Source organism: Chiloscyllium plagiosum, unplaced genomic scaffold (genome assembly GCF_037043375.1).
Source record: "Chiloscyllium plagiosum isolate Xiang-an unplaced genomic scaffold, Cpla_swu_hap1 HiC_scaffold_37, whole genome shotgun sequence".
In the NCBI taxonomy this organism is placed as follows: Eukaryota; Metazoa; Chordata; class Chondrichthyes; order Orectolobiformes; family Hemiscylliidae; genus Chiloscyllium; species Chiloscyllium plagiosum.
In genome coordinates, this window is record NW_028270175.1 from 60,516,878 (window position 1) to 60,538,365 (window position 21,488).

At 47.1% G+C, this 21,488-nt stretch overlaps 1 long non-coding RNA gene across 1 annotated transcript; it reads right to left on the reverse strand.

The window, feature by feature from the left end:
• Nucleotides 1-1,090: 1,090 nt before the first annotated feature.
• On the reverse strand, nt 1,091-16,936 carry LOC148139822 (uncharacterized). The gene is made up of 3 exons (XR_015753431.1): nt 16,819-16,936; nt 15,347-15,451; nt 1,091-1,218 (listed from the first exon to the last, which is right to left on the reverse strand). It is a non-coding gene; the product is annotated as an uncharacterized LOC148139822 (long non-coding RNA).
• Between the last annotated feature and the right edge of the window lie 4,552 nt (nt 16,937-21,488).

Here is a 21,488-nt window from a genome sequence, read left to right on the forward strand (position 1 = left end):
AATGCCAGAGGAAACATCACAGAAGTGCCTCACAGGAGGCTCCCAAGCACTCAGGATGTCACCTAGACAGGGGACGAAACGTCTGCAACACAAATTCCCAACTCGGCGAACAGATCTACAACAGTGAGCACCCGAGCTATAAGTCTTATCCCCAACTTTGAATTTATGATATTGGCTCACAATTTCACTTCTCCCTCTTATTTCTGTGCTCAACCCTTATTTGAGAAGTTTAAAAAAAATTGCTAACTTACAGCAATTAACTGACAGTCGCTAATACCGGTGTATTTATCAGCCAATGAACTTGCAGACTTTTCTGTGATAGCTCTTGCACTTCTTTCAAACTCAGTGCAGGCAGGACCCAGCAGCAGAAAGTTGTCTCTGTTACTCCCAGGTACGTGTAATCTTCCAGCTCCCACTCCACTCTGCTCCCTCACAGGGTCACTGTCTCTGTGATTCCCAGGTACGTGTAATCCTCCAGCTCCCACTCCACTCTGCTCCCTCACAGGGTCACCATCTCTGTGACTCCCTGGTACGTGTCCTCCTCCCGCTCCCACTCCACTCTGCTCCCTCACAGGGTCACTGTCTCTGTGATTCCCAGGTACGTGTAATCCTCCAGCTCCCACTCCACTCTGCTCCCTCACAGGGTCACCGTCTCTGTGACTCCCTGGCACGTGTAATCCTCCAGCTCCCACTCCACTCTGCTCCCTCACAGGGTCACCGTCTCTGTGACTCCCTGGTACGTGTCCTCCTCCCGCTCCCACTCCACTCTGCTCCCTCACAGGGTCACCGTCTTTGTGACTCTCAGGGACGTGTAAACCTCCAGATCCCACTCCACTCTGCTCCCTCACAGGGTCACCGTCTCTGTGACTCCCAGGCACGATTAGGCCTTGATCCTCAGTGTTGATTTATATCCTCCCACATTGCTGCCTCTGCAACTCCCAGGTGTGAGTTAGCCTCTGCTCCCTCTCCAAGTTGTTCTGTCACATGTTCACTCCACCTGTGATTCGGTGCTGATTTCGAGGTTCCTGCTCTGCTGTTTCTCCAACTCCAAGTCCCAGTCAGCCTCGATCCTCGCTGCTGATGAATATTCTCCCGCTCTGTGGTGCTCTCTCTCAGGTTCCTTCCTTTGTGACTCCCAGGTATTGGTAGGCCTCAAGCCTCAGCTGAGGTTTATAACATCCCATTCCGCATTGCTCTCTTATAGGATCTCTGTTGTGCCTGGAAGACAGTGGAAAAGAGGAGGATTAGACAGAACAGAGGGGGTTACAGTGATTGAGCGAGCTGTATGGGATGGAACAAATTGTCTGGGGAGCTAGGCAGACCTGCAGCAACTAAAGACGTTTGCTGGAAGATACAGTGAGAGTTTCAGACATTGAAGAAGGCAAAGGAAATACAGAGATGGTGGCTTGTCCATGACGGAGCTTTGGAGAACCTAAAAGGCTTTTTCTGAGCTGCTGACAGAAATGTGTAGACTTCAACAAATACAAATTGACAGCAAGTGGTGTAAGGTACTGGAGACTGTTGAATGTTACAGAGTTAGAAAACTTACAGTAACTGGGCGGAATATAAACTTTTGGAGCACTTGTGGTGTTCAAGGACCCTCAGGAATTGAGGAGGTGCAGAGAATGGGAGCATTCCAAATATGGGATTATAGGGGCTGGAAGTTCTTAGAAGGATAAGGAGGATGAAAAGTGCCAATTTAGCACACACAACCATCGTAATTATAGAGATTTAGGAAGGGAACCTGTGCTGTCATTGAATACAGTTATGTGGAGAGTTACAGAAGCTTAAGGGTTTACAAATTTAAAAAGGGATCGAGTTTAGGTGATCAGAAGTTTAAACAAGAATAAAGAAATTTTAGAGATCTCAGGCACAGATGGGAATGGAGGAGGTGAGATATTGTGAGGAACTACAAGAGTTATAAGTCGGGGAGGATGCCAGATATAAAAGGTAGAGCTGCATTGTCTGTGTGCAGTTATAGACGTGAGGAGTGTTGTAGCGCCTGCTGGAGGGGACACAGATAATAACAGTTCCAACAGCTGATGCAGTGGCTCACCGCCACCTTCTCAGGGACAACTCCAAATCAACAACACATGCGAGCTCAGCCAACAAAGCTTATCTTCATAATAAATGAATAAAATATCTACAAGTAGCACTGAGATCACTAGAGAAGTCTCTTTCAACAGCCCTTCACAAACCTGGAACAACTATATCCTGGAAGGACAGGAGCTCCGGGTGCACGGGAACACCAGCATTTCCAAGGTGCCCGCCAAGCCACTCTCCATCCTCCCAGCACTGTGTCTGTCCCTACACCCAAAGGACTGCAGTGGGTGAGGAAGCCAGCTCACCACCACCTTCTCCAGGGAATTACAGATGGGAAGGTAATGGTGAAACTCTGCTGTTTACAGCCAGATCGAAACATAAACAACAGTGTGTGTGAAATGAAATTTTCATTTCAGACCAACATGCTTAACACGGATAGTGGATTTGTCTGATTGGCACAAGGTAGAGTGTGAGAAGAAAGGGGATTTTATCACGATGGGAACTGGTGATGAGGGGAGCTCTGCAGGGGTCAGTTTTGGGACTACACTCTACACGATATTCATTCAGAGTCTGGACAAAGGATGTGAAGGGGTACGAGAAATGGGTTTCCAAGAACGATCCCAGAAATGAAATTCGTGTCATATGAGGAGCAGGTGAAGTGTCTGGGTCTGCACTGGATGAAGTTTCAGAGACGGCGGTAGAATCTCATTCAAACTTACAGAATACTGAGGGGCCTGGATGGAGTGGACGTAGGGAGGATGTTTCCAGTAGTAGGACAAACTAGGGGCCAAGGGCACAGCTTCAGAACGAAGGAATGACCCTTCAGAATGGAGAAGTGGAGAAATTTATTCAGCCAGAGGGCGATGGATCTGTGGAACTCACTCCCTTATGGGGCTGTGGATGCTAAGTGATTCAGTGTATCTAACTCAGAGATAAGCAGGTTCTGAATGAATAAGGAGATCAATGGTTACAGGGAGTGAGAGAATGGGGTTGAGAAACAATGCGTCCATAATCGAATCGTAGAATAGACCTGATGGACCGAATGGCCTAATTCTATCCCTATACATGATGGCCCTTGAGCCCCGCCCCTCCAACAGCCACCAGGACAGAACCCCACTGGTCCTCACCTACCACCCCACCAATCTCCATGTACAGCGCATCATCCGCCGTCATTTCCGTTACCTCCAAACGGACCCCACCACCAAGGATATATTTCCCTCCCCTCCCCTATCAGCATTCCGTAAAGACCACTCCCTCCGTGACTCCCTCGTCAGATCCACGCCCCCCACCAACCCAACCTCCACGCCCGGCACCTTCCCCTGCAACCGCAGGAGGTGCAAGACTTGCGCCCACACCTCTCCCCTCACCTCCCTCCAAGGCCCCAAAGGAAACTTCCATATCCACCACAGATTCACCTGCACCCCCACACACATCATCTATTGCATCCTCTGCACCCGATGTGGCCTCGTCTATATTGGGGAGACAGGCCGGCTACTTGCGGAGCGTTTCAGAGAACACCTCTGGGACACCCGGACCAACCAACCCAACCACCCTGTAGCTCAACATTTCAATTCCCCCTCCCACTCCACCAAGGATATGCAGGTCTTTGGACTCCTCCATCGTCAGACCACAACAAAACGACGGTTGGAGGAAGAACGCCTCATCTTCCGCCTAGGAACCCTCCAACCACAAGGGATGAACTCGGATTTCACCAGTTTCCTCATTTCCCCTCCCCCCACCTTGTCTCAGTCAAATCCATCGAATTCAGCACCGCCTTCCTAACCTGCAATCTTCTTGCCGACCTCTCCGCCCCCACCCCAGTCTGACCTTTCACCCTCACATTGACCTCTTTCCACCTATCACATTTCCGACGCCCCTCCCCCAAGTCCCTCCTCCCTACCTTTTATCTTAGCCTGCTGGACAAACCTTCCTCATTCCTGAAGAAGGGCTTATGCCCGAAACGTCGATTCTTCTGTTCCCTGGATGCTGCCTGACCTGCTGCGCTTTTCCAGCAACACATTTCCAGCTCTGCTCTCCAGCATCTGCAGACCTCACTTTCTCCATAAATATAGAGGACTCCAGTCAGCCCACACTGAGAATACTGTGAACAGGTTGGTCCCCTATCTGGGGGGAAAATGTCCTTGCATTGGGGGCAGCCCAGAGAAGGTTAACCAGACTGTTCCTCAAAATGGAGGGATATTGATGAGAAGAGGTGGAGAAGGTTGAACTTGCAGTTTTTAAAATTTAGAAAATGAAGCACATTTATTGATACACCAAAGATTCCTGTTTGCTTACGGATTAGGTACTGAGACATTGCTTCCCTGAGCAAGGATCTGTAACCGGAGATAAAGGGGAATACAGACACCAGAGAAGAGAACAAAGAAAAGCTGGGTTGTAGAGACTGGAGGATATTACAGAGTTTGGGTGGTTTGAGATCACTATTGGTGGTTAGAGATCAGATGGTTGTCGGGCTGAAAGATGTCAAGGAGAGTTATAGGGTTATCAGTTCTGAAGGAGTTACAGAGATCATGAGGAATATAGGGGCTAGAGATTACACAGTAGTAGTTGGAGAGACAGGATATTATAGAGAAAGGGAGGGTTATAGGCACTGGAGAGTAGACAGATGGGGTGGTATTTGGAGCTACAGGAGTTTATAGAGAAAGGGAGGGTTGGACGGACTGGAGATTACATAGATTGTCGTGGTAGTTGGAGCTGCAGGAGTTTATTGAGACCGGGAGGATTGTTGGTGTCGGGAATTACACTGACATGGACAATAGATGGAGCTGCAGGAGTGAGTGAGATAGGGAGGGTTGAAGAGGTTGGATCAGTTCACACAGCCAGGGAGAAGTGTAGGGATTGGAGGAACCAGAGATACTGAGGGTTGTAGGGATGCAGGAATTCAGAGAGTTATTGAGGACTGTGAAGGCAGGTTTGCAGCATTCCCATCAGTTACACAGAGATGTGGAGTGCTGTTCTGGAGGGGGTTACAAAAACCAACAGGGTTGCAGATACTGGAAGATATTACAAAGACAGTGAGCTGTCGTACTTGAGGAGGTTACAGGGACAGGATGCGTTGAGGAGTTGACGGCCGCTACAGGTGTTAAACATGCTGTAAGGGATCAATAACCTTACATCGATCAGGGGGATTAGAAACTCTGGAGATAAAGAATGAGAATTGCAGGAACTGAAGAATACCACAGAGATATGGAGTAACACATGAGTTAGAGGAGTTACAATATGAGATGAACCGTATTCAATGGAATCAGGGAAGATACAGGGAGATCTGAAGGGATTACAGGTGATCAAAAGGACAGGGAGGCTTCTCAGTGGAGGATTGGGGCAGTTTACGCAGACAGGGAGTATTTTATGGAATGGTGCTATTAACAGAGACTATGAAGTTGTATAGAATTGAGGAACAAACAGAGATACGGAAGGCTGTAGTTAATGTAGACATTTGTTGATGTCAGATGCTGAGGTTCTGGAAATTATATGGACCGGAAAGCTGTACAATCTGTCAGAGCTTACAGAGACAGGAACAGCAATAGAGCCTGGAGACACAAACACAGATAGGGAGTATTACAGACACTGGAGGAGGTTTCTGCTTTAGGGATAGTTGTAGGGGAATGTAACGTTTACACAGATAGGGGTCTAAGAGCTGAAAAATGTTATGGAGATGATTAGATTGCTGGGGAGACTGGAGAAGCTTACATTGACAGGGCTGGTGATAGCGACAGGAGGATGTTACATAGATAGCCAGTCTTGTAGAAACTGATCGGGAGAGTCACAAGCATTGGAGTTGTTTCCACAGATCGGGGGTTTTACAGGGACCTGAGAGGATTACGCAGATAGGGAGGATTGTCAGATGTCCACATTTTCAGAGTGTTTCAGAAATGGAAAAGGTTACACAGTGAAGGAGGGATGTTGGAGCTGTGGGAGTTCACAGAGTCTTGAGGTGTGAAGGGTTTGGGACTGTTTATGGATAGAGGGATATATTTAGGACAGTAATATGGAACGCAGAGGGAGAGTTTAGATTAGATTCCCTACAGCATGAGAACAGGTACTTCGGCCCAACAAGTCCACACCAACTCTCCAAAGAGTAACCCACCCAGACCCGCTTCTCTCCGACAATTTACCTAAAACTATGGGCAATTTAGCATGGCCAATTCCCCTGAGCTGCACATCTTTGGACCGTGGGAGGAAACCGAAGCACCCGGAGGAAACCCACGCAGACACGGGGAGAATGCGCAGACTCCACACCGACAGTCACCCGAGGCTGGGGTCGAACCTGGGTCTCTGGTGCTGTGAAGCACTATTGTACCCCACTGAGCCACCGTGCTGCCCCAAATTGCAGAATTACGCAAGCGGAGCGTGTTTGAGATGCTGGGAGGACTGTAGGGAGTGGACGAGCAAACAGAGATGTGGCCTGCTGTTGTGGCTTGAAAAAGGTCTGGAGGTGTTTATACAGATAAGGAAGGTGATAGGGATGGGAGAAGGTTACTCAAGTCGTGTGGTGCTATAGGCCAAGATTCAGGAGTGTGATCGGAACTGCAGAAGGTTACAGTGACATCATGTTCTCTTGGGGCTTGAGGAAAGTACACACGTGGGTATTTTGGTCCCGGCTGGATGATTTTACAGAGATGGGGGCACTGTAAATACTGTGCAAAACTACAGAAAAAGGAATTATTTTACTGGGTGCAGAATGAGATGATTAAGATTGGCATGTTATCGACATTGGAGCAATTTACACATAGGGAGTGTTGTCAGCATCGGAGTAGGTTTCAAATATACAGCGGGAATATGATAGTGGTGGAGGTTACAGAAATAGGAAAAATTCTGGGAATTACAAGCATTCAAGACATTGGCACAAACGAGTTGGACCGAAAGGCATGTTTTCTTGCTGTATGACTCTATCACATGACAAGAGACAGCGTGAGGAGGGAATATAGAACGGAAAGATCCCAGGATTCAATACCATCACCTTGAGGAAGGCCTGCTTTCCCCTCTATTGTATAGATCCTTACTAAGACAGCACAGGCCTGGATTGACACAGGAAGGCTCAGTACAGCAGAGTTAAAAATTAACAAGAGGGGGGTGTTTGAGCCTGGCACCATCATGCACTGTGTTCGTTCTTCAACACTGTATCTATGTCATGTCTTCTAGACCAAAGTTCGATCCCTTAAATACACTCTGCTCTGTTCACTGTGAGTGATCTTACAGATCTGCAGGATTTTTTGAAGGCTCCATATGTCTCTCTTCATCTCTCTGGCTGACCGATTGTCTTCAATGTGGTGATGAATGAAACAGGAATTGGGAATTCTGCTGAGTCAGGAGCATCCTGAGTACTTACAGGAGTCAGAGAAATGAACAGAATGGGACATTAGACTGATACAGTGAGGGTTACACATGGAGAATGGCACTGAGTCCCACAGAGACCTGGAAAATCCAGACTCCATCCCTGGCCTGTGCTGCTGCGTCTCCCTGGAGTGGAGAATACTGTTGGGTCAGGATCTGGAATAACAGCAAAAGGTGCAGCCACGGGCAGCAATTATACCCTCACAGTGACAGACACCACATGGAGAGATACTGAGTGATAGCACGAGAGTGCTGAAAGGTATCAGGATCAAATCACGGTCAGGACGACGGTGCACTGGGAGCAGTACTCAGGGATAAGTGAGCAATCAGTGGGCTAGGCAATGGCCTAGTGTTACCCTCAATCGATTCCTCATCCAGAATTTAACGCCGGTAGCAGGGATACCCATCTAACTTATTAATACCCTTTAAGTAAGGAAATCTGTTATGGACTGCCGGTCTGGCCTACATATGAATCCAGACCCAGAGCAAGGATGTTGACTCTCAACTGTCCCCTGAAATGATCGGGAAGCCACTCGCTAAACGGCAGCTTGGGTGTGGTCATGAAATGCTGACCAGCCAGAGACAGCAACATCCCATGAGTGAATTAAAAACAACACTTCTGGGAGCAGTGTCCTGGCCAAACATTTCAGTGGGTTTCTGGACAGGGCTTTCAACTGACAGAGAGGATGCAGGGACAGAGTTCAGGTGAAAGGAGCTTTCCAAATCCAAAGTGAGAAGGTGACGCATCAGGACAGCATGGCGATGTGACTGAAGACAAGCAGAAAGGAACAGGAAGGGACAGTGAATTAGGCTCTGACAGGAAATTCTAGGAAAAAGTCAATTTCAGTTTTTTTTTTTGAATTGTCAAAGTATCAGCAAGGTTTGGTCACCAGAAAGATGTGGTGACAGGAGAAACTGTGCTGTACTGTTCTGTGTTCCAAACAGGGTGGGTTACAATGGCAGGAAGAGGTTTCACGAGGCTGAACGGGATCAGATGTGAATGAATAGACACAATTAGGAAGGTTTTCTCGGAGTGCCAGAGGTAACAGAAACACCAGTGGCCTGATCTGAAGCAGATGACCCAGACTGGGCTGGGTGTGGGGATTGGAGGTGGTTTCACAGGGAAGGAGGACCATAGAGCCATAGGAGAGAACAGAAATGCGGAGAGCTGTAGGGCCTGCAGGATTTCAGGGAGATGGAGAGGTTGGGAGGGATGGGCCAGTTGACAGGGATAAGGACGTTGATTGGATGGAGCGGTTTATACAGGCAGGAATGTTTCAGGCGAATCGAGCAGATTACAGTGATAAAGTGGGTTGTATAGACTGGAGGAACAAATAGAGATATGGAGGGTAGTCATGGCTGAAGATGTTTATCGATCCAGGAAGGTTTAGGCTCTGCAGGTGAGCCAGATATGAAGGGTATGGTATCTGACAGATTTACCAGAAGGGCAGTAATTTTGGTTGGAGACAGTTTCACAGATAAGGGAGCATTAGTAACCATCTCCAGAATGGTCAAAGTGGGAAGGGTTGTAGGGTATTTTCCCTTCACACTAACAGGGACATACTGGATTCTTGAGATCACACTTTTAAAAGCCTCCCATTTGCCAGTTATTCCTTTTCCATCAAACAGACTGACCCATGATTTGGACGTGTCGGTGTTGGACTGGGATCGGCAAAGTTAAAAATCACACAACACCAGCTTCCAGGTGCACTAGGTCTATTTAGAAGCACTGGCTTTCGAAGTGCTGCTTCTTCATCAGGTGGTTGTGGAGCACAGTCATAAGGCACAGAAGTTATAGTAACTGGATGGTAGTGTCATGGAATGAAATATTAAACAAGTTTTGATTAAGTCTTTCATCTTTTGAATGATCACCAGTGCTTCTAAATCTAGTGCTTCCAAACACAGTGGGTCATCGATTATCCAAGTATCAATTATCTGAATATCGGATTATCCAAAGGAGATCTCGAGGTCCCGATAGAAACATTACATCAAAGAGCTGCTTGAACCCTGACTGCGTGTTTTTTTGTTCACACTGATTAAAACAGATCTCAGCTACTGAAATACTGCTGAGATATTGAGCCCAGGTTACATCTCCAAATGACTGACCTCCCACCCTGTCTGGCTCTCCAGACTTAGAGTGGAGTTCTGCATAGGGCTAAATTCTAAATCCCCCTTCCCCAGATATTCTCTCGAACATTGTCCTGCACAGGGCAGACGTGTAACTTTTCAAAATGTTGAAGGAAAAGTTGTGTGTAGCTATGTGTGCATGTGCACGCGCGTGTATGTGTGCATGTGCGCGTGCGCTATTTGGAGACTTACCCATCTGTCTTACTGTTGGTGTCCGTTCTGACTGCCCAGGAGGGGGAGGAGATGATAGGGCAGGGGCGCACGGGGGGGGCGGGGCAGCTGGGGGTAAGGGGGTGTAATGTTGGATGGGTTTGGGGCCGGGCGGGGGGCGCTTTTGGAGGCGGGCGGGGCAGTATTTGACAGGTTTGGGGGAGCTGAGGGGGATGTTGGATGGGTTTGGAGGCAAGCGGGGTGATCTGTTGGAGACAGGCGGAGGGGGATGTTGGATGGGTTTGGGGGCAGGTGGGGTGCTCTGTTGGAGGCGGGCGGAGGGTGATGTTGGAAGCGAGCGGAGGGTGATGTTGGAGGCGAGCGGAGGGTGATGTTGGAGGCGAGCGGAGGGTGATGTTGGATGGGTTTGGGGCGGTTGGGGTGCTCTGTTGGAGGCGAGCGGAGGGTGATGTTGGATGGGTTTGGGGGCAGACAGGGTCTCTGTTGGAGGCGGGCAGAGGGTGATGTTGGATGGGTATGGGATGGATAGGGTGATCTGTTGGAGGCGAGCGGAGTGTGGTGTTGCATGGGTTTGGGCCGGGTGGGGTGCTCTGTTGGAGGTGGGCGGAGGGTGATGTTGGATGGGTTTGGGGGCAGGCAGGGTGCTCGGTTGGGGCGGGCGGAGGGGGATGTTGGATGGGTTTGGGGGCGGGCAGGGTGCTCAGTTGGGGCGGGCGGAGGGTGATGTTGGAGGCGAGCGGAGGGTGATGTTAGAGGCGAGCGGAGGGTGATGTTGGAGGCGAGCGGAGGGTGATGTTGGATGCGTTTGGAGGCGGGCAGGATGATCTGTTGGAGGTGGGCGGAGGGTGATGTTGGATGGGTTTGGAGGCGGGCGGGATGATCTGTTGGAGGTGGGCGGAGGGTGATGTTGGATGGGTTTGGGGGCGGGCGGGATGATCTGTTGGAGGTGGGCGGAGGGTGATGTTGGATGGGTTTGGGGCGGTCGGGGTGCTCTGTTGGAGGTGGGCAGAGGGTGATGTTGGATGGATTTGGGGGCGGGCGGGGTGCTCTGTTGGAGGCGAGCGGAGGGTGATGTTGGATGCGTTTGGGGGTGGTCGGGGTGCTCTGTTGGAGGTGGGCGGAGGGTGATGTTGGATGGATTTGGGGGCGGGCGGGGTGCTCTGTTGGAGGCGAGCGGAGGGTGATGTTGGATGCGTTTGGGGGTGGTCGGGGTGCTCTGTTGGAGGTGGGCGGAGGGTGATGTTGGATGGATTTGGGGGCGGGCGGGGTGCTCTGTTGGAGGCGAGCGGAGGGTGATGTTGGATGCGTTCGGGGCGGTCGGGGTGATCTGTTGGAGGTGGGCGGAGGGTGGTGTTGGATGGGTTTGCGAGCGGGCGGGGAAGCGATGTTGAGGGGTGGGGGGGCGGTGCTGGAAGAGTTTGGGGGCGAGCAGTGGGACGTTTTGGGGGGCTGATGGGGCGTGAGGCCTCACGCATGGTTTGCTGCTGCCTAGTCACCTCAACGGGGACTAGGCATTACCGAAAACCCTGAGCCCTCAACGAACGACATGCAATCGATTAATCGAATAACCAATTATCTGAATGTACTATTGCCCGCCCATCTCGTTCAGATAATCAAGGTTCCTGTGTAAACAGCTGGATGTTAACCTGGTGTTGTGTGATTTTTCCCTTCACCCAATCAACCCTTGCTTGATCCTTCTGAATGGCCCCAATATTGACCCTGTTCCAGTTTAAGACCTGAATCTGTGGACCTGTCTGATCTTTTTCCATAACTATGTTAAAACAAAGACAGTTGTGGTCACTGGACACAAAGTGCTCTCTGACTGACACTTCAGTCACTTGCCCAACCTCGGTTTCTGAGGGGAGGTCCAGTGTTCCATCCGTCTGAGTAGCGTGGAATCCTCTATATCTTGGTTTAGGAAACTTTCTTAGACGTATTTGACAAATTCCACCTCGTATGGTCCTTTTACAATGTGGGTGACCAAGTCAATCCATCGTAAGTTAAAATCTCCAACCAATACTACTCTATTATTTTTATACGCATTTTCTCCTCTCATATCTGCTGGCTATTTGGGCATCTAGAACACCAACCCAGCAGACTGACCATCCCCTTTTTGTTTCTAACTTTTCAAAATATGGCCTCATTTAATGACTGCTCAACAATACTGTCTCTCAGCACTGTTGTTCTGTCCTCCCTAATCAAAGGGAGAACTTCCCCTCCTCACTTACTTGTCCTTCTGTCACGCCTGTAGCTTCTGTATCCTGGAACCCTGCTCTGCCAGTCCTGCCCTTCTCTCAGCTATGTTTCTGTTGTGGCTATAATATCCCAGTCCGCAGAGCTAATTCATGGTCTGAACTTGTCTGCCTTACCAGTCAGGCCTCGTGCATTGAAATTAATGCATTGAAAACCATACGTCTTTTCCCTCCCTATTCTGTGCCCCGGATATCCTGGATAGGAAACATGCTCTCGATGGCTGATGTATTTTCCCCTGACGAGTTGATGGCCCCTGTCTTATTCAGAGTCTCAACTTCCTGCCAAAATAGTTTAAATTCTGCAAGGTAATACAAGCAAATCTCCTCCCTGGGATGCTGGTGCCCCTCTGCATCCAGTGCCTTTCATCCCCTGGTACAGGTCACCTCTACCCAAGAAGTGATCCCAATGTCCCAATTCTGAGGGACAGTTTGAATTAATAACTGGAAAGGTAAGGATTGATTAGGGATAGTCAGCACGGATTTGATACAGGAATATCTTGTCTGATGAAATGGTGTCTGAAAATATTAATGAGGGCAGTGCAGATGATGTGGATACCATGGAGTTCATTGAGGCCTTCGACAAGGTCCCACAAGGAAGGCTGGTCCAAAAGGGAAGATCCTATGGGATCGAAGGCATGTTGGCAAATTGGCACCACAATTAGTGGAGGGTTGGTTTTGTGATTGAAAGCCTTTGTCCAGCAGGTGTACCACAGGGATCTGTGCAGGACCCATTGCTGTTCCTAATGGACATTAATCACTCGGAAGTGAAAGCAGAAGGTATCATTATCAGGATTGCAAAAGACAGGAAAGATGAGGGTGTTGTCTACAGAGAGGGGGACGGTCTCTGGCTGCAGTCTGAAGGTTGAGGCTGGGACAGAATTTCAACAAAGTAATTTCAATTGATAACCAGGCAAGAGCACAGCAGGCAATGAGGGAATACTCATCAATTAAATTACATTTACTTTGATGTAAAATGCCTGACAGGTAAGGCAGATGAACGCACGGCATGGATGCGAAGATGGGACTGGGAAATGACAGGAATTACAGAAACACAGCTGAGGGAGGGACAGGACTCGCAGATCATTGTTCCAGAGGACAGATTCAACAGGATGGATAGATGGGGAGGCAAGGGAGGAGGGGGAGTGGAGTTTTCGATCAGTGAAAACATCACTGCAGCACTGAGACAGGATATTCCTGGGGATCGCCCACTGAAACTATGTAATGGAACTGAGAAATAAGAATGAATAATCAGTTTGATATGACTGTACTACAGGCCTGCAGTAGTCAGCGGGAAATTGAACAGCAAATATGTCAGAGATCTCAGATATCTATAAGAAGGATGGGTTGTAATGGTGGGGGATTTTAACTTTCCAAACCTAGACTGGGACTGCCAGAGTGTTCCATAGGTTGGATGGGAGGGATTTGTTCAGTGTGTTCAAGAAAACTGTCTCAATCAGTATGTGACTGGCCCGACTGGAGAAAGGGATAAAACCTGACCTCCCCTTGGGAAATAAGGTTGTGAAAGGGGCTGAAGAGTTTGTGGGGGAGCACTTTTGCAAAGTCACCACAATTCTATTAGTTTGAAAATAGCGATGGAAAAGGACACGCCTGGTCCGCAAGTTAAACGTCAAAACTGGCCTTGCTGCAATCTAGAAGGTATTAGACAAAACTGTCTAAAAATTGCAGATAAAGGGACGTTGGTCAAGTAGGATTCTTTCAAAAGAGAGATAAATTAAGATTTCAGGGGCAGCATATTGCTGTTAGTGTGAAGGACAATGCTGACACCAGTGGGAAATACTGGATGACTTGGGATATTGAGGCTCTGGTCAAGGCAAAAGGGGGTACATATCCTATATAGCCAGCTGGATTAAGTCAATACTTTGAAGAACATTGTGGGTGTCGTAATGCTCTTAAGAGGGAAACCATGAGGGCCTAAAGGGGAACTGACAGCTTTGGCAGAGAAGGTTCAGGAAAACCCAGAGAGATTCTACAAGTATATTAGCAACATAAGATTATCATTAACTCTGAACAGAATGTGACTCCTTAAAGATTAATGAAGCCATCCATGTGTGAACCCATAGGAAATGGGTGAGATCCAAGACAAAACTTCACGTCAGAACTTACTGTGGAAGACACACTGGAGAAGCAGGGAAATAAACAGTGATGTTTTCAAAAGAGTCCACATTGGAGGACAGGAGGTGCTGAAGGTTTTCAAACACATTAAAATTAGACAACTCCCTGGGAACTAATCAAGTATATCCTAGGACATTGGAGTAAGTTCAGGAAGAAACTTACAATGATATTTCTATCACTGACAGCCACGGGTGATGAGCTCGGAGCCTGGAGCTTGCCTAATGTTGTGCCAATATTTAGGAAAGGCTGCGACGAAAAGCTAGGGACATAAACACCAATTAGCTTGGTGTCAGTGGTGCCAATGTTGTTGGAAGCGATTCCACAGGACAGGACTTACATGCATTTGGAAAGGCAACGATTGATTAGGGATAGTCAGCATAGCTTTGTGCATACAAAGTCGTGCCTCTCAAACATGATAGAGTTTGTTGAAGAGGTGACCAAGAAGATGGATGAAGGCAGAGCAGTAGACGTCCCTATCCTGACTTCAGAAGACCTTAGACAGGGGTTAGCGTGGTGCACTGGTTGGTAAGGTTAGATCACATGGGAGGAGAAAGTGAGGTCTGCAGATGCTGGAGATCAAAGTTGAAACTTTATTGCTGGAACAGCACAGCAGGTCAGGCAGCATCCAGGGAACAGGAGATTCGACGTTTCGGGCACAGGCCCTTCTTCAGGAATGGGCCATTCCTGAAGAAGGGCCTGTGCCCGAAACGTCGAATCTCCTGTTCCCTGGATGCTGCCTGACCTGCTGTGCTGTTCCAGCAATAAAGTTTCAACTTAAATCACATGGGATCAGGGAGAGCGAGAAAAACGGACACAAATTTGGCTTGACAGTAGGAGACAGAGGATGCTGGGAGAGGGTTGTTGTGCAGACTGAGGGCCTCTGACCAGCGGTGTGCCATAAGCATTGGTGTTGGGGCCACGCATGTGCATTATTGACATAAACTAGAATATATGAATTATTGTTAGTAAGTTTGTCGATAGTAAAATAAGTGTTATAGTGGGCAGGGATTACAGTTATCAAAGGTGATATGAACCAACTGAGCCAGTGGGTCAAGAAATGAAAGATGGAGCTGAATTCAGGTGTTGGATTTTGTTAAGACAAACCAGAGACGACTAATACAATTAATGGCAGAGCTCTGGACAGTGTCGTTGAACAGAGAGAGACCAAGGGGTGCAATTACATTGTTCCTTGAAAGTGGCGTCACAGGTGGACAGGGCAAGGAAAGCGGTTAGGCACACTAGCCCTCATGGGTCAGAGCATTCAGTACCTGAGTTGGTCCATCATGATACGGCTGTATCAGACATTGCTGGGTCTCCAGTTGGAGTACTGTGTAGAATTCTGATCCTCCTGCTTTAGGAAGCATATTCTGAAACTGAAAATGGAGCAAAGATTGACGAAGAAGTTACTGATACTGGAGGATTTGACAGAAACAGGGAGGCTGGATAAGCTGGAAAGCAACATGGGTGGAATGAGATAGATTTGGCAAATAAGGTTAGGGATAATTCAAAAAGATTCTACAGCATACAAGTACAAAAAAGCAACGGGAGAGACAATAGAGCCCGTCAAAGATCAATGAGGCATCCATGCCTGGAACAACAGGATATGGTAGCGACCCAAAATGAATATTTCATGTCAGAAAGTACTATGGACAAAGATTATGAAACAAAAGAAAGAAACAGTGATGTATTGAAAAGAGTCCCCATTACAGAAGAGTTGGTGCTGGAAGTCTTTGAACACAAATGCGGAGAAAGCCCTAGATCCTGAAAAAGTGTATCTCAGAACATTGCAGCAAAGTCGCAGTGGGGACCGTGGCAGAGATATTTGTATCAATATCCTTCGTATTTCCATTGGGTGTAGGTGGCTGAGGGGTGACCTTATAAAGGTTTATAAAAAACATGAGTGATATATGTAGGGTGAATAGTGAAGGTCTCTACCCCAGGGTAAGGGAATCCACAACTAGAGGGCATAAATATGAGGTGGGAGAGGAAATACTTAAAAGCGACCAGAGGAGCACATTTCCACACAGAGAATGGTGCACATATTGAATGAGCTGCCGCTGAAGTGGTAGACAAATGTACAATTACATCATGGAAAAGACATTTGGGCAGGTACATGCAGAGGAGAAGGTTTGACGGAATAGGGACCAAACGCAGGCAAATGCGACTCGTTCAGGAACCGTGGTCAGCATGGACTAGTTGGATCGAAGGAACCGTTTCTGCTCTGCATGGCTCTTTCTCCAGTTATTGGAGGAGGAGACTACTGAGATAAGGCATGCTATAGGCACTGAAGCAAGTTACAGCGATACAGATGGTACTCTGGAATGCAGTATATTTCAAATATGTGGAGGGACTATCAGGAATGGAGGAGGTTACAGGGACAGGAACTGTTATAGGAGTTAAAAAGTATTGAAGACACTGGTCCAGGAGACATTGTATATGTACAGTGTTGGAGGGGGAACACAGAACAGAAAGATCCCAGGCAGCATTCCCACACACTCATGGGAAGTCTGCTTTCACCTCTGTTATACTGATGTTCACTAAGACCTCACAAGCCTGGATGGATAACTGTGACACTCCGATGCTGTATCAGTACAACAAAATTTACAGTAAGGGTGGTGATTGTCCTAGGGTGTGTCAGTACTGTGCTCCCCCTCCAGCACTGTATCAAAGTCGTGTCTTGTTAGCTGATGTTTGGAGCCCTCTCATTGATCTCTGCTCTGCTCACTGTGAATGATCTTACCTCACTGCAGGATTTACTGAAGGCTCCAGATCTCCCTGCCCTTTCTCTCTCTGGCTGGCCAACAATCTTCAATGTGGCGATGGACGAGATACCCAGGAGTTGGGAAGTCTATTTTTCCTGATTACCTGCAGGAGACAGAGAAATAGGCAGGATGGGAAATTAGACTGATGTAGTGAGGATTACACATGGAGAATGGCACTGAGTCCCACAGAGATCTGGGAAATCACAGTCTCCATTCCTGGCCTGTGCTGTTGTGTCACCCTGGAGTGGAGAATTCTGTTGGCTCAGGATCTGAAGTAGCTGTTAGAGTGAGCGACACTGACAGAGGCAGAAATTGGACCCACACAATGAGGAATACCACATGGAGAGACACTGAGTAATATCACCAGAGTGCAGGAAGGTATCAGGATCAAACAATCATGAAGCAAAAACAGGCGTGGCTCCATGATGCACTGATATCAGTGTTCAGGGATGAATAGCTTGTGAGCAGGCGAAGTGATGGCCTAGTGGTATTATTGCTAGAGCATATATCCAAACCCTCAGCTAATGTTCAGGGGAGGCAGGTTTGAACCTCACCAGCTGAAATGGTGGAATTTGAAATAAATTATTTTTAAAATAGTAATTGACAATCAATACATACCATGACTGAGGTACAATAAATTCAAACACTTCTCCTTTCGAGATGGACATCTGCCCATCCTCACGTAGTCTGCACGACGTCCCCACAGCAAAGTGTTTGCCTCTTAATTACCCTCTGAAATGACCGAGCAAGTTAATCAGCTTTAGTGCAGCTAGGTCTGGGCAAGAAAGGCTGGTCAGCCAGAGACACCCACATCGCATACCAGATTTAAAAAAAAAAAATCCATTCGGATGGCCCCACTGGAACCATGCAGGGAGCAGTGTCCTGGCCAATCATGTCAGTATGTTTATGGACAGGGCTTTAAACTGACAGAGATTATGCAGGGACAGGGTTCAGGTGAAAGGAGCTTTCCAAATCCAAAGAGAAAAGGTGACGCTTTGGAACAGCAAGGGAATGTGGCTGAAGACAAGCAGAAAGGAACAGGATGAGTCAAAGTTTAACTAAATCTGTACATCAGTGAATCAATTTGTGACAGGAAATTGTGGGAAAGAGTAAATTATGTTTTTTATTGGAATGGACAAATTGTCTGCGATAAGATAGACTGATTTGTGGCGCAGAGATTTAGACACCAGGGACACGTGGTTATAGGGCGAACAAAAGTTGTAACATAAATATTCAATGGATCACAAGCTTGCGGAAACTCAGTCAAAATGGGCAACACGAACAATAATGATAACAAATGTATTACAGAGAAAGCATTTGGTCTCAGATCATGAAGTAGAGTCAGTCTGAATGTAATACAAGAACACAAGCAGCAGAACAGTTTTAGCCACCGAACAGCATTGCATTGCTTATCACTGCATTAAGCAGGAACTCATTGGAATTTTTAATAAGAGCATTGTGATAATTCAGTGCAACTTCAATATTCATATAATCTTGACAATCCCACTGACAAGAGTGATATTCGAAGAGGGGATTGTAGAATTTTTTCAGTGTTTCTTTGAAGAACACATTGTGCAACTGTCTAGGGACGTAACTATCTCAGAGCGACCGTTGTGTGATGAAACTTAGTGAATGAGTAATGTCACCTGGAGAGATCCTCTGGGAAATTGTGAGTAAGTGCAGTTTAAAGAAATATAAAGTTTTAAAGTGAATTACAAATACGACAAGATACAACTAGAAACAAAAACAGCCAATTACATGAGTGTGAGACGAGAACTGACCAAGGTAAACAGGCTAAACAGACTGAAACATGTGCCTGTAAATGAACAGTGGAAAACATTTGATGGAACAGTGTAAAAAACACTCAACAAAAGGACATCCTATTGAAACAGAAAATCCTCAGCAAGAAATTCCCACCAATCCCTCACTGAGGACAAAATGGATCATATTAGATTATGAGGCTTACAAGATCACTACAAAGTATTTAAAATCCTGAAATCAGAGAGAGTTTAACCAGTAAGTGTTAAAGGTATTGCAAAGGGTCTGCTAACAAGAGGAGAGCAGTGGGAAGGGGAATCATTGTCAGGAGCTAATGACACGATAGGAACAGGGAGAAATGAAGTTGCTGAAGGTGGTGAGAGTGTTACAGAGAGTGGTCAGGGCCTGAACGGTGTTACAAAGCCAGTATGGATTGCTGCAGCTGGAGGTGTTTGCAGAGGTAGTGAGGAGCATATACATACTTATTTATTTATTCATGGGATGAAGTTGTCATTGATTAGACCAGCATACTTTGCCCCACAGTTAATTGTCCAGAGGGCAGTTAAGAGGCAGCCATATTGCTGTGGACTGGATGCACATGTCAGCCAGACCAGGTTAGAATTTCAGATGTCCTTCCCTGAAGGAGGTAAGTGAATGAGAGGAGTTCTTCAGACTGATCAACAATGCTTTTATAGTCTTTTATATTATCACTAATGTCTTGTACAGCCACAACATGACATCCCAACTCCTACTCTCAATGCTCTGCGCAGTCAAGGTAACCATACCAAAGGCCTGCTTCACCAGCCTGTCTACCTGTGACACCACTTTCAAAGAACTGTCTACCTGCATCCCTGGGTCTCTGACTGACAACACTACCCAGGGCCCGAACATTAACTGTACAAGTCCCACCCTGGTTTGTTTCATCAAAATGGAACACTTCACATTTATCTAATTAAACTCCATCTGCTATTCTTCACCCACTATCCCAGCTGTACTGTTCATCCTGTTGAATCAGATAACCTCCATCACTGTCCACTTTACCACCAATTTCAGTACCACCCAAAAAAAAACTTACCAGGAAACCAGTACTCCCATCCAAACCATTTATCCACATTACAACAACTCTGCAGCCACTGCACCGCTGGTCCTATATCTCCAGTCAGAAAAACATGTCTGCCACCGCCTTCTGCCTCCAACCATCAAGCCAATTTTGTATCTAGTTGACTAGCTCCTCCTGAATGCCATATCCTTTTAGATTGACCTGAGCTTATGACTCAGTTTACCATACGGGACGTAGAACACAGAACAGTACAGCACAAGACCCCTAAGCCATGATGCCATGCCAAACTTTATCCGACGGTAAGATCAAACTAACCTACATACCCTTCATTTTACTGTCATCCATGTGTCTATCCAAGAGTGTATTAAATGTCCCGAATGTATCTGACTCTCCTATCACTGCTGGCAGTGCATTCCACCCATCTAACAGCCTTTGTGTAAAGAACCTATCTCTCCTTAACCATCCACCAATCACCTTAAAATTATGCCTGCTCATAATAGCCATTTATGCTATGGTATAAAGAAGTGTCTCACTATCCACTCTCTCTGTGCCTCACATCATGTTGTTCACCTCTACCAAGTCGCCCCTCACCCTTCTTCACTCCAATGAGAAAAGCCTTACCTCCCTCAAACTTTCTTCATAAGACATGCCCTCCAGCGCAGGCAGCATCCTGGTAAATCTCTAATTTACCCTCCCTAAAGCTTCCACTGCCTTCCTGTAATGAGGGGACCAGAACTGAACACAATATTCCAAGTGGGGTCTAACCAGGGCTCTATCGATCTGCAGCATAACCTCACAGCTTTAAAACTCAAACCCCCAGCTAATGAAAGCCAACACAACATATTCCTTCTTAACAACCCTGTAAGCTTGGGTGGCAACTTTGAGGGATCGATAGACGTGGAACCCAAGATCCCTCTGTTCCACAACACAACCAAATATTCTGCATTTAACCCATTCAACTTTGATCTTCCCCCAATGAATCATTTCACAATTTTCCAGATTGAACTCCATCTACCACTTCTCAGTCCAGCTCTGCATCCTGTCAATATCCGGCTGCAACCAACATCAGACCTCCACACTATCCACCACTCCACCAACCTCCATGTCATTGGCAAAATTACTAACCCACTCTTCCACACCCACATCCAAGTCATTTTTAAAAAAATCACAAAAAGCAGAGGTCCTGGAACTGGTCCCTGCAGAATCACCGAGCTCCAGGCTGAATGCTTCCCATCTATCATTCCTCTCTGTCTTCTATGAGGCAGGAATTCTGTATCCAGACAGACAGCTTTCCTGTATCCCATGCCTCTGTAATTTCTGAATGAGCCATAAATGTGTTTTATCACATTCTCAAAGGATTCAATAAGATTTGTGAGGCACGATCTGGCCCCACCAAAGCCATGCTGACTACCTGTAACCAAACTATGGTTTTCCAAGGAGTCATAAATCCTGTCTCTCATAGTCCTCTCCAATAATCTGCACACCACAGACATAAGAACATGATGTCTGTAATTCCCAGGATTATCCTTACTCCCTTTCTTGAACAAGGGAGTAACATTTGACACCCTCCAATCATCTGGTATGACTCCGGTGGACAGTGAGGGTGCAAAGGTCATCGCCAAAGGCACAGCAATCCCTTCTCTTGATTTCTGCAGTAACTTTGGGTACATCCTATCTGGTATATACCTATCCTTATGTTTAGAAAACATACAGCACATCCTCCTTCTTAACATCAACCTGTTCACATATATCAGTCCTTTTCATGCTGTCCTCACAAATGACAAGGCCCCTCTCAGTATGAATCCTGAAGCACAGTATACATTAAGGAAC